Below are 12,123 nucleotides of genomic sequence, written 5' to 3' on the forward strand. Positions count from 1 at the left end.
GCGGGTGGGCCACACACCGGAACAGATGATGACCGGCAGCGACAGCAGCAGTGGCACACACACACGCGGTTGGGTAGCTCACGATGTGTCAAGGTTGTACATTACCGGGCACGATCGCGTGGATACGATCGCGGGATGGAAGGCAGCAGTGCAAATGGGGTGGCAAACGAGGAGTGAGAAGAAGATCGTATGGTAAAGAAAACCTCCAACCGCCGTGGAAATGTTGTTACTTTCCATTACAGCATTGGTAGAGAGGGAGAGAGAGAGAGAGAAAGGAAGGAAGGAAGGAGAGACAACAAAAAACAACTTCATTCATATGTATCGTAACGTTGCGCGGAGCTATCTTTTCCACGATCATCACCAACATCCGATCATTGTTGTTGAACGATGTCGGTGTTGGTGGAGAAAACTAATAGACGGAAAATCGTTTAATCTTTTTTTTTATTACCCAATCCTTTATATGTGTAGAACATTGCGTTACATTTATCTTATTTATGCCTCTTTCCGTCTATTTTTTTAATTTTTGGCAAACAAATCAAAAACACGTGCCAATAGCATCTTGGTTGCGAAAGACGCCATGCTAACAGTTGGTTGTTGATTTTCGAGTCTATTTACGGTGCAAGCAATTCATCAACAATAACAACAAAAGGTGGGTGATGATAATTCCTAATCAACAGTATCGGCAATCGTAACAAAACAGAAACCCTCAAAACAGCCTTGAACAGTCGTCACCCAATAGGTAAGATAAATGAGCACATCAATTACTGGGGAGAAGAAGAAAAAAAGGGTTCAAAGAGAGCACACCAGTATTTGTTATCTTTTAATTAGCATCCCCCAACCCTTGCCTTGGGCCAACGGTCGCCACCAAGATCCGCAGCCCAAAGATCGAACCTCAACGCGGGCGCCTCAGCACGGGAAAGCTATTTTCGTTCCGCATTAGTACAGAATCGATCGATCTTGGGGACACTTACGGGAACATACACACATACATGCACACCTTCCTTGGCTGTGCGCTATGGATGTTACAGAATTGCTGTTTTTTTTTTAGTTCGTGGTTGTGTATTTTCAACCCGCGAGGTGGTTACGGAATTGCTTATCAACGATGAGATGTTGACACTTTAAATTACCATACCGCACATTCACAGACACAGCCTCATCCAGACCCGCTCGATCCAGTTACTGGTTCTGGTGGTCTTCCAGCGAGATATCTCGTACCTCGTCACTGCGGATCTAATAAGGGTAGTTGCTTCCTTCTCCCCCCTTTTTTTTACCAAACACTCACATCTTCCACACCTGCCTGGCACACAATTACGCCGAGGGATCGTATACATTGGGGTTTAATAATGGGGTTGTAACATGTTTGTAAAGTTTGCAAAATATCACCGACCCCAACCCGGACGACGAAACCCGCTGGGCACAGTCGCTGGTATCGGTGGGTTTTTGCTGGAAGTTTCCAAATGCACCGCACGGAGATGGGAAGTGCATATATGAGGGCTGTTATAATAACCTTGCGCATCGTTTTGCACATCGTATAATCAATCGCGAAAAGGCGTCAGGTCAATAGATGATGGGTGTTTTGTTACATCCAATATTTGGAGTGATCCAATTATGCCTGACGTTGGACATTGAAGACATCCAAGGGTTTATTATGCAGCACATGAAGAGAAAAAGCACACAGCAAGCATTAATCATCATCATCATTGCGCGATATCGGGTCTAAAGTTCTTGGAGAAAACAAACACATTACACATCGACCGAATACGCAGTAGACACAGGCAGTAGCTAGCCTGTGGTGCAAACGATTACCAAAGGGTCCGCGCACGTCGGCACATAACACCATCGAGAACAAGGAGGACCATGGGAAATGTCTCCGACGCTTCGGCTAATGTGTCGGACGTTTAATTAGAACACAGGCCAGGCGTAGAATCGTGTACATCGCTAACATCTCTCTCCCTCTCTTTCGCTCGTTCGTTAGTTCCCCGGATGGGACCGGGTTAGTGCTGGTTCCTTTGTCGATAAAGCCTAATGAGTCACCAGAGGGCCACCCCATCGGCACCGCGCATACATATGCAATTGTGCCCACCAGGCGTTTAAGCAACTTTACGCTGACATTTACAGTTCTGAGTTGTTACGGGACATGCCGGGGCACGGGCCATAATATGCTAGACCCCGGCGAGGAGAGAAAACTGCGACAAAAGTGAACATCAAGTCACAGTGCCACAGATTGATGGCAGTTGTCGCCACCGATTGAATGTGTCGCGGAAAAGCAATATTGCAACATTTTTCGCCGGTTAGCTCACACTTACATCCTGCGCCCAGAGCGAGCTAATTGCAGTTCGTATCGTATCGATGCACTCGGTGCCATTTACGGACGGGGAAATTTAAATGTCTACGCTGTTTAACGCATGCGCATGATAAGAGACATAGCTGAGAGGTGATAAAACGGGGCCCTACATCACAACAGCAGCCTTGCACAAGCACACACACACACACATGCCCGATCCCGGCACGGGAGTTGGGAGATATAGCTTATCAACATTAAAAAAGGAGAGGAACAGAAAAGAAGGGAAGCTACAACGCCAAGACACTGATCAGAGAGGCGTAGTATGATGCAAGCTGCAGCGGGCTCGCGCGAAACAGGCGCAAAACGTGCGCATGTGAGGAGCGTAGAAGATAACGTCCGGGGATGGAACAGTATTCAAATCAACTCGACGATGCGCCAACTGAAGGCGAGAGACGGGGCCGTCAGCAGGGAACTTGCATAATAAAGTTTGATAAAACGATCAAGAACGTCACCCCTTGCATGGGTGGGAGCTTAGGCTCTGACGGACAGGCAAGTCATCCTCAGCATCGGCAGGAACCAGGGAGAGGAAGTCTTCTGGACGAAGACGAAGAAGACAGATAGCGAGACAGATAGCAGTAACACCGTGGGAGCCGTTGGACAACACCAGGCCGCGGCCAGGCTCTGCTGCAGTGTCACTTTCGTCACTACGCCGGGGTGATAAGGGATTACAGGGACAAAAAAAAGGGAAAACGGAACGCCTTCTAGCGTCTCCGCGTGTGTGTGATAACGAGCTCAAGATGTGATGTGGTTGGTAAGTGTCAGCAAGGGTTGACAGAAGCCAGAGCAACGACAGAGCTCCAACCAACTATCCAGTAGTGACAACCAACAGTAGGCTATGTAAATTAATTTTGCCCTTATTTATTTTTTGTACGTCCGTGGACGATGGGCGGGAAGGTGGAGGGGTGGATACTTGCCCTAGATCTTTGAGCCCTGTCTTTCGGCCGTAAATTGGTTTATCTGGTGGGAAGGGACAGAAGGTTGGGGAGGATATCTTGGACGGCAACAGCTCTCGGTACGAAACAAGTTATCCTTTGCGTCGATTTCGTTCAATTCCTGGAGGTCTAAATTATTGCCGTGGAAGCGTGTAGGTCGCGAGGCAGCGAGCGTACGGGCGAGTTCCCTTTGTGATTTCCTGCCCGACTGCTGCTGCTGCTGCCCTTTCCCGTATCGAAGAAGGTGGTAGTCATCGTCACACGGCGTCATAACTTCTTGGTGTTTTGATTATTTATTATTCCGCTCAAAGGTCAGATTTTTATGCGTAAAACTTGCGCCCGGGATATGGTGGTGCGCATGAAAGCTCGATTGCGCATGAAACAAGTGCAGATTGCGCGCCAGTGTACGCTCCAGCGGTTCTTAACACTTGTTGTTGATGTTGTCTTTAGTACGATAGCAAGAGAGAGAGCTGAAAGCTGCAACATTGCTATGATAATTGGAATTGTTGCCGTTCTTTTGCTTCATTTGCGTTAAACGCTATACTATATGGTATTCTCTTTCTTTCGAGCCTACGATTCCGATTCGTTCCGCAGAAGTTCGTCGTATGAATTTATATGCTGAGGCAGTTTAAGTTTTAATTAGGTTTGTTGGATTGAAGCTATAGTACTATTTGATTACAAGCAATGTGAAGTGAAATAAAGTCAGCTGCTTTTGCTAGATGTTGAATGTCCACTGTAAACTGTATACAAATTAAACCGTTATAAAAATATGGCCGTCGTACGTTTTTTTCTGAAACGAACTGTTGATTGCTTCAATAATGGATAGTTCTATAACATAAGCAAAGCTTAAACCATAACTTAATAACATGCCCGTCACGGGTTCAAGCCTGAAATGGACCGTACCCCGTACGATTCAAAAAGTCACAGAAGTCCTATAGGTTTGTATAAAAGTACAACAACGATTCCATTATCATATCAAGCTTAATCTTTTTAGAATGTAGAATGTAGCGAATTAGTAACATTTGTTACAATTAAATACAATACATTTTGTAATTCAATACAATAAAGCTAGTTTGTCGACTTTTGGACTATTGCACCATCCTTGCGAAAGTAACTTCTTCTATTTGGCAATACGTCCTATCGTGACTTATTCAGTATCACGCAGCCAGATGCTCAGTTATTGCTACGTGGGGACGGTCCATTTAAGGCTTGAACCCAGAACGGGCAAGTTATTAAGTCGTACCAGTTGCCGACTATACAACCGGAACGCCTCTTATAGTTTTGAAAACAACTTTGTTATGAAAAATTCGCAAAGAATTGCATTAAAATTATGGAATTTATGAGTTTGGTAATGATGCTGGTTCTCTTAGTCCTTACGCACGTGGCGGTAGCAGCAGAGTTGTTGAGAAGCGCTGGAACCAATCTTATTTATTCGTCCCTCGTTTACTCCCCGCGCGCTGAGGGATGACGCGTTCGATTGTTCGAATCGACTGGGCAGGAGTGGATGAAGGGAGAAGAAGAAAAAAAATCCCCCGACGTAAAACGTACTTATGCAGAACACTTGCGTGTGTGTGTGTGTGCGTTTATGTACTTGTGCTGCGACTACCTGTGCACGCACCTGGGTTGAGAAGGTGATGATGGGGGGGAAGGGGTGGTTGCGCGAGAATCCATTCCACAAAACGATCATCGAGAAAACCGGGGTCAACGAATAATGGGTGTATTTAGGTCAACGGAACATTAATGAACGACACACACTCACTGCGAAGCTGGGGGCTCTCGGCGTGTATGCGGTATGTTGGTTGGCGGCTCGCGCACTGATCGACGCGAGATCGACGCACGCAGCGTGGTTTTAGTACGCACAGCGCTTTTAAAAGGTGGTCGAATCATAATCAAAATTGCACACACAATCACACACGCCTGCGCAGCCGTGGTGTGTACGCACACCGTGCACATGTGCGCCACAGCGAGCCACACACAGTTGCAATGAACACTGGAGTTTATGGAGTGTGCTGTGTAGAGGAGAGCGCAATTTGTTGGCAATTTTATAGAAATACCAATACACACACAAACACACACACACTGGCACACCAGTCCATGGAGGTGATAGTTGGAAACGGCTGCTAAACTGTACACGGGACATTTAAATAAATCACAAAAATATTCTACACTCGAGTGACCGAGGGTGGCTGCGACGTGGTATCACACCTCCCCCTCCCCTTCCCCCCCGTGCACAAGATAACACAATTCATGCTAATGGTAATGAGGTAATGCCTCTCCCCGGTTGAGGGTGACCCCCACCGCCACCACCAACCCACCCCCATCACGACCTGTGTCCTCCTGTTCTCGGTGCAAAATTACACCATCGTTCGAAACTCCTGGGTTTGCGGTAGAGGGGGCCGTTCCGATTCGGACAGATTGAAGCTTACAATCCAATTTATCATTCTCGCTTGTTTGCTAGGTGCTGGGGTTCGTGTGTCCGGCGTGCTGGTAAAGGGTCAAACCCTAGGACGACCTGCCCTCTAGCCCAAGTCGGTCGTCGGCGGTGAGTTGGCGGTCAACTGGGGCCCGGGTTTTTGGTCCCGGCGATGTGGTGCGGAATGGGGGCCACCGCTGTGACTATCAATTAAATGTTTCTCTCTCACTCACTCCTCTCTATTCATGGCGATCTACCCCAAATTATGCCCCGCCGGCGCGTTTAATGTCAACGCTGTGCGGACAGAAAATCGATCATTTTCCTCCAATGCTCACCACGGTTACCATGGCAATGGTTTACGGTGGCGGTGGCGGTCGAAAGCCGAAACTTGATCAAAACAACGGGACGTTTTTTTTTAAATTTTAGTCTCAACAGTCAATCTGGGGCTCCATTTTCGGCAGTCTGACGAAATGTTTTCCTAATCGTTTCCGTCGTTTTCGACTGCTCGTATTATCAGGAGCGGTACAGTGTATTTGACACGTACCCACACACACACACGCGCGAGCACACGCTCAAATGTGCTCATCATTAGAGAGGGAGTGATCACTGCTGTCGTCGCTTCTTCTCGTCCCTCGTGGCTGTGGTGTGGTTGTGTTTCGAGCAGTGCGACACACGTTTTTCACACCAATCTGACAAATGGCGCTCGCTAATGAACTTCCATTAGATTAGAGTACCTCCCCGCCAACCCCCCCATCTCCCTCTCTCTTTGCCGTTGCATTGAAGGGTGGCGCCCCCGGAACACATCCTTCGCCATTGTGCACATGCGCACTACCTATACCTCTGCCGGCGTTACCATACTGTGGCGTTGCCGCAGCTTTCGCGCACTTTGGTCGTGTGTGTTTGCGTATTGCGTCGAGCGAGAGTAGTGCGGGAGATTTCAACGATGGTAGCAAACAGGAACGGAACGGAAATTTGCGCAATATGACGAGGGATTGTGTTTTAGGGTGATGATTGACGGTTCGTTGGATGTAGAATCAAGGACGAGAGAGAATGAGAGAGACAGAGAGAGAGAGAGAGAGAGAGAGAGAGAGAGAGACAGAGAGAGAGAGAGCTGATTTTGTTTATTTCAAATCAGTTGTTTGTCCATTTTGCTGTTGTGTTGTGACTCATACACACCCAAGGCTTGTCTTTGTTGGAAAAACCCTCGTTTAAAAAGTTGAGTCCCATCAATGCAGCTTTGGCATGCGTTAAATATAGAGATTAGCAATTCTGGAAAGTGTTTAACCGGCGCTGGTAAATAATATTTATATATATGTCCGGCTGTTTGGTGCCGGTCCCTGCGGCAACCCTACAATTACCGTGTACCGTGCGCCAGCCCCCGTCCTTGTTCGATCCTCGCCCGGTTTGGGGGGCAACCGTCAAGCCTATCTACCAACACAAAGATGGGGAGGGAGGGGGGGTGGCAGGGTGGCAACCCACCAATCCTGTTCGTAACGCCATTTCGTCGCTAGAACGTGGCCCACTGCTCCAGTTAGTTAATTTTGACGACCGACCAACCCAAGGTCACGACCTTCCGAAAGGGGGGGGATATCGAACACGTTGTTGTACCGGCCGCAGTTGCAAGTCACCGAATCTCGATCCTTTCGATATTGCGAGCGTCTCCCCCATCCCTCCGCTCGTTCCAATTACACTCGGTTACACTTGAACTTGAGAACGGAGTTGCCTGCCACCTCCCACCCTCGGGGAGCCCCACCATACACCGGTTTACGGCACGTTAGTTTCGCTTAGACCATCTCCAAGATGCTGTAGGCCGCGGGCGACCAGACTTGGAGACTTGGTTTCGAGGCGTCACACACACACACACACACACATGCGGCAAAGACAGCGCAGCAGCTGCCAGACCTTCGCCTTCCCGCGCGGAGACTGGAGCCGGTTGCGGCAAAGATCAAGTCAAGATCACGATCGGCTGTCAAAAGACGGATCGGTCGCTAGTGTTAGTGTGTGTGTGTGTGCGCTACTAGATGCCGTTTTTTTATCTTCCTTTGCTAAGTTTGGTGTTTTTGTTTCTTTTTGATTTATTTTCTCACTCGATGTGTGTATGTGTGCGTGCGTGCGCACACCGAGTCACTAATAATTTATCCACTCGGTTTCAGCTTCGCACGGCGGCGGCGGCGGGGGCCACGTCGTGTTTGACACATTGACACATATTCCGGTGTAGAAGTAAAAGGGAGTTTTTGATCCGGTCCGCGGGGCCCCGGGGCGAGTTCTTGAATGTCTTGACCTCATGCGCGATTCTTATCATGGGTTGTTGTTGTTGTTATTGTTGTTGGTTCGATTTTGTTTACAACCGCTTTTGTTGTTGTTGTTGTTGTTGTTGCTGTTTGATGACATTTGGCAGCATGGCACTAATCGAAGCAGAAGGCTCAACACCCCTTTAAATCGAGTACAAAGAGAGAATCGGAGGAGAGGGAGAGAGAGAGAGTGAGTGAGAGAGTAAGAGAAGGGTCAAAACAAAAACAAATAAATGAGATACTAAGACAGAGAAAGAGAGAGAGAGAGAAAGAGAGAGAGACAGAGAAAGAGAGTGTGAGAGAGAGAGAGAGAGAGAGAATGAGAGAATCGATCATCGTTTCGTGATGATCATTCTGATGATGTTGCCAATATGTTCAAGATCTATGCTTCTCACCCTTCCCTCTTTGCTCCCCTTACTCGCCCTCCCCCCTCCTCCTCACCCATTCGCACGGGTAATTCCCAACCCCGGTGAATGTAAACTTGTTTCTGCATCATGCCCCGGCGTCAAGGTGGAATTAAGAAAAAATAAAGATCACTACTACACGACAGCACTCGCGGAGTTTGCGCGATGTTTGTGGGACTTTTGGCGATCTTGGACGCCGACTACGCGCATTTACGGACGTCCGAGGCGTCCTCTGTGCTCCCTCTCACTCGTCCCCGTCCACCTTCCTCCTTGCCTTCCACAAGCCACCCCTGCAGGAGCCCGAGTTGGAGGTTAATCTCGGCAGACTTCAGGGCGACGCTGGTAATACGATCTGCTGCGATCGGCGATAGTGCCGGTGGTGATCAGTTTTATGAGCTTGCTCGGTTTGCGATGGTCGCTTTCCGTGTTTACTCATTCGCGGGCACAATGCGTTTTGTAAGTGGAACGAATGGAAGGATACGGATCGGCCATTGCGATCGGGGCGAAACCCCAGCCCCGGTTTCGTAACGGGCGTTTCGTTGTGTGTTAAGATCTGCCACCTTTTGGGGGAATGATCGATGCGTTATCGGACGTTGGGGGGCTGACGGCTGTTAAAAGACCTTATTTATTGTGAGCCTTCGATGTGTCTTTATAATGAATATTTATTGCAACAAAACTCAGGATGGGGGGAAGGAAGAGGGGATGATGGAGGGTTAACTATTCCCGTACACCCCTCACAACAGGCTCCCGTTTATCATACTTTCTCCGGTGTGCGTGTATGTGTGTGTGCTTTATTTGGATGGGCTTTGCATTTTTCACTCGTGTCTGTGCGTGTGTTTTTGTTTGCGCTGCGCAACAACGTGCGCAACAACGAACGCATGTCAAGTGGCAAAAAGTCACTTTTTCAACGCTCCGCGCCCTTCCGCAGCTCTTGTTCTCGATTTCTCCGTCCACACCCGCCTGATAAGCCCCACTCTCCCCCCTCCCCTCTCTGACGGACCGCACCGATAATGATCACCGTGTGTCACATGAAGTACCCTTCAGCGTCATCGATTACGGTGTTGTCCCCTTTGGGGGGGGGAGGAGTGGGATGGAGGAAATGCGAGGCTTTGGAGCGTTGGGCCTACTGCACAGTCATTCATTCGGCACATTCGCGAACTGATTTCGTTGGATTGCGCCGTTGTCGTCGTCGTTATTGGACTGTTTTATTGTTTGACCCCCAACTCCCCCGCCCCGATGATCCACCCACTACTACCCGGGCTCGCCAAATATCATGGCCATCATGGCGGTGGGTGAGGGGCAGAGGACGCTTATCGCGTGCGTGCGTGTGTCATGCATGTTGAATGAAGCGTTTTCCTTCTCTCCCTCCCCCCCCCCACACCCTCCACACTGCTGCGACGGTTTGATCGCTAAAATTTCATCGTTTCATATTTCATGCAAATGTGAGTGCTAGGGGAGGTGGGGTGAGCAACATGGTTGGTGGCTTTTGTTTTAGTTTCGAGCTTTCGGCGTGTGCGCATGTTTATTTAGTTATGCGTTCAACGGCAACCGAATGCCATCGGATGGATGTATGCATGTGTGTGCGAAGAGTAATTTGTTTGATTCTGCACACACACACACATACGTGATCATTATTTTCTTCAAATGGGGGGGACAGACAGGTGGGAGGGATGGTTTTTGGGGAGAACACGTACCGATCGTCACGTTTCTTAGTTCCAACGGTAATTTGACTGATAAAAGTTGCCAAAACTCGCTACAGGGTTTCCGCCCCGTAGATTTATCATTTTCAATTTTAATATTTAAATTTTTTGTATTTTTAACGTTTTGTTTACACGATTTATTGGTCACATTTCTTCTTCTTTTGTGGCTTAACAACCGTTGTCGGCCAAGACCTGCATGTACCCACTTGTGAGGTTGGCTTTCAGTGACTTTTGGATTACCCCCCATAGCAGGATAGTCAGTCCTACGAGTGGCGGCACGGTCTATTTGGGGCTTGAACCCATGATGAGCATGTTGTTAATTCGTACGAGTTGACGACTGTACTACGAGACCGGCTTATTTGGTGGTTACAGTATGGTCACATGGACTACAAATTTATTACAAATACACAATATCTTTTTAAAAAAAATTAAAACAGTGACATAAATAGTAAAAAAAAACTATTTAAAAAGTGTAAAAAAAAACCACACAGACCCCTGTAATTCGTATAATGCGGTTGGAGCTTGTTTACTTCACAACACTACTGCAAACACCGAATAGCATCGCAACCGTTGGAGAACAAGCACCGCCACCACCACCCAAGCACCAAGCAAACATAATCTACATCAAATTCCGTCCCCTGTCAACAGCGCTTTCCGCACACTTGCCCGTCGTGGCGGTAGAACATTTACCCCTCTCTCCACCACACACACACACACACCCACTCCCACAGCCAGTCGGTGAAGGTATGCGGATTACGAATGCTTTCCGCCGTGGCCAATACTCCGGAACATTGGACCGGACATTGACAATTTACGGCGATAATTACTTTTCAAACTCCTCCCGCTTCACCACCCGCACGCGGAAGGGGTGTGAGGGGGTGGTGCTTCCCGAGAAGTGCGCGGATCCCATGATGCGCATGAGGCGATGCGCTACCGCGTTCGAACTGCGGGGGGGGGGGACTTCTTGACAGCTTACTTGGCATCAGTACAGCCAGCGCCCAATGTAATACAGGTTCCCCGGGCGGGGAAAACCGGGCCCCACTGGGTGGAGGAGCGTGATAATGAAGTAGTATGGCCCAGAGTGGTTGTTGGGAATGTACAAAGGCAATAAAATAAAAGCAAAAAGCAAAAAAAACGATTCACTTCGGGCGCCTTACTCGAAGTAGGCTATGGCGACACAGGATAGGCAGCGGCTTCTTCTTCTTTCTTTTTTTCTTTGCTCAGTTTTCATACCGGACATGCAAATGACCGAATCCGATGAAAACAGCACGTACACGTACGGTGTGGTAAGCAATTTATCTACCCTCGAAACCATCTCGGAGGAACAAAAAAGTGAAGCCCATTTTTTATTACAAAATTACCGCTGCGGACGAAACGTGAGGATGAAATGCATCAAAAGCGCAGTGAGAAAAACGGCAACCCCATTCCAGACACTTGTCAAGCGGTGTCAAGCTTTCTTGCTGGCATAATTTCCAATTAGAAAACGTGCGGGGTAGCGGCTGCGCAAATCAATAATTTAGCAAAGAAGCTCAATCATTGCGCGTTTGCCGGCAAGGTTGCGATCGAGCCAATGGGGGCGCAATCTTCCGGCGAAGGTTAGTAGTGTGTGCATGCGTGTCAAAGTCCGGTGGCGGTTTTGGGGGGTGGAGGGAAACAGCGTTTTACCTGGGATTACCAGGTGGGGACCTTAAAATGATCGATCAGCGAGGGGGGGTTTAAAGGGAAAAAAGCACACGCGCAAGCTGTGCGCGCTCACGGGGCTACCTAATGGGCAGAACGCTTGACGGCGGCTCGCCCTCCAAAGTGCAACACTCCAGCTGCAGTGTTCCGGCTCCGTTGCACGACGAATCGAATTTGACAGTTTCAAGGAGCTTTGTGGCTTTGTGCGTGGAAAGTCGTGTAGAAAACGCTGGTCGAAAATGGCACGGCCGGTTAGAAGTTCTGCATCGAAAAGGGCTGCGCTTCATTAATCAATCCAACCGTACAAACGCAACCATACTGTGTCACAGCAGCACGCTTATTGCAACAATGTTTGCACA

This window comes from Anopheles arabiensis, chromosome 2, assembly GCF_016920715.1.
Source record: "Anopheles arabiensis isolate DONGOLA chromosome 2, AaraD3, whole genome shotgun sequence".
In the NCBI taxonomy this organism is placed as follows: domain Eukaryota; kingdom Metazoa; phylum Arthropoda; class Insecta; order Diptera; family Culicidae; genus Anopheles; species Anopheles arabiensis.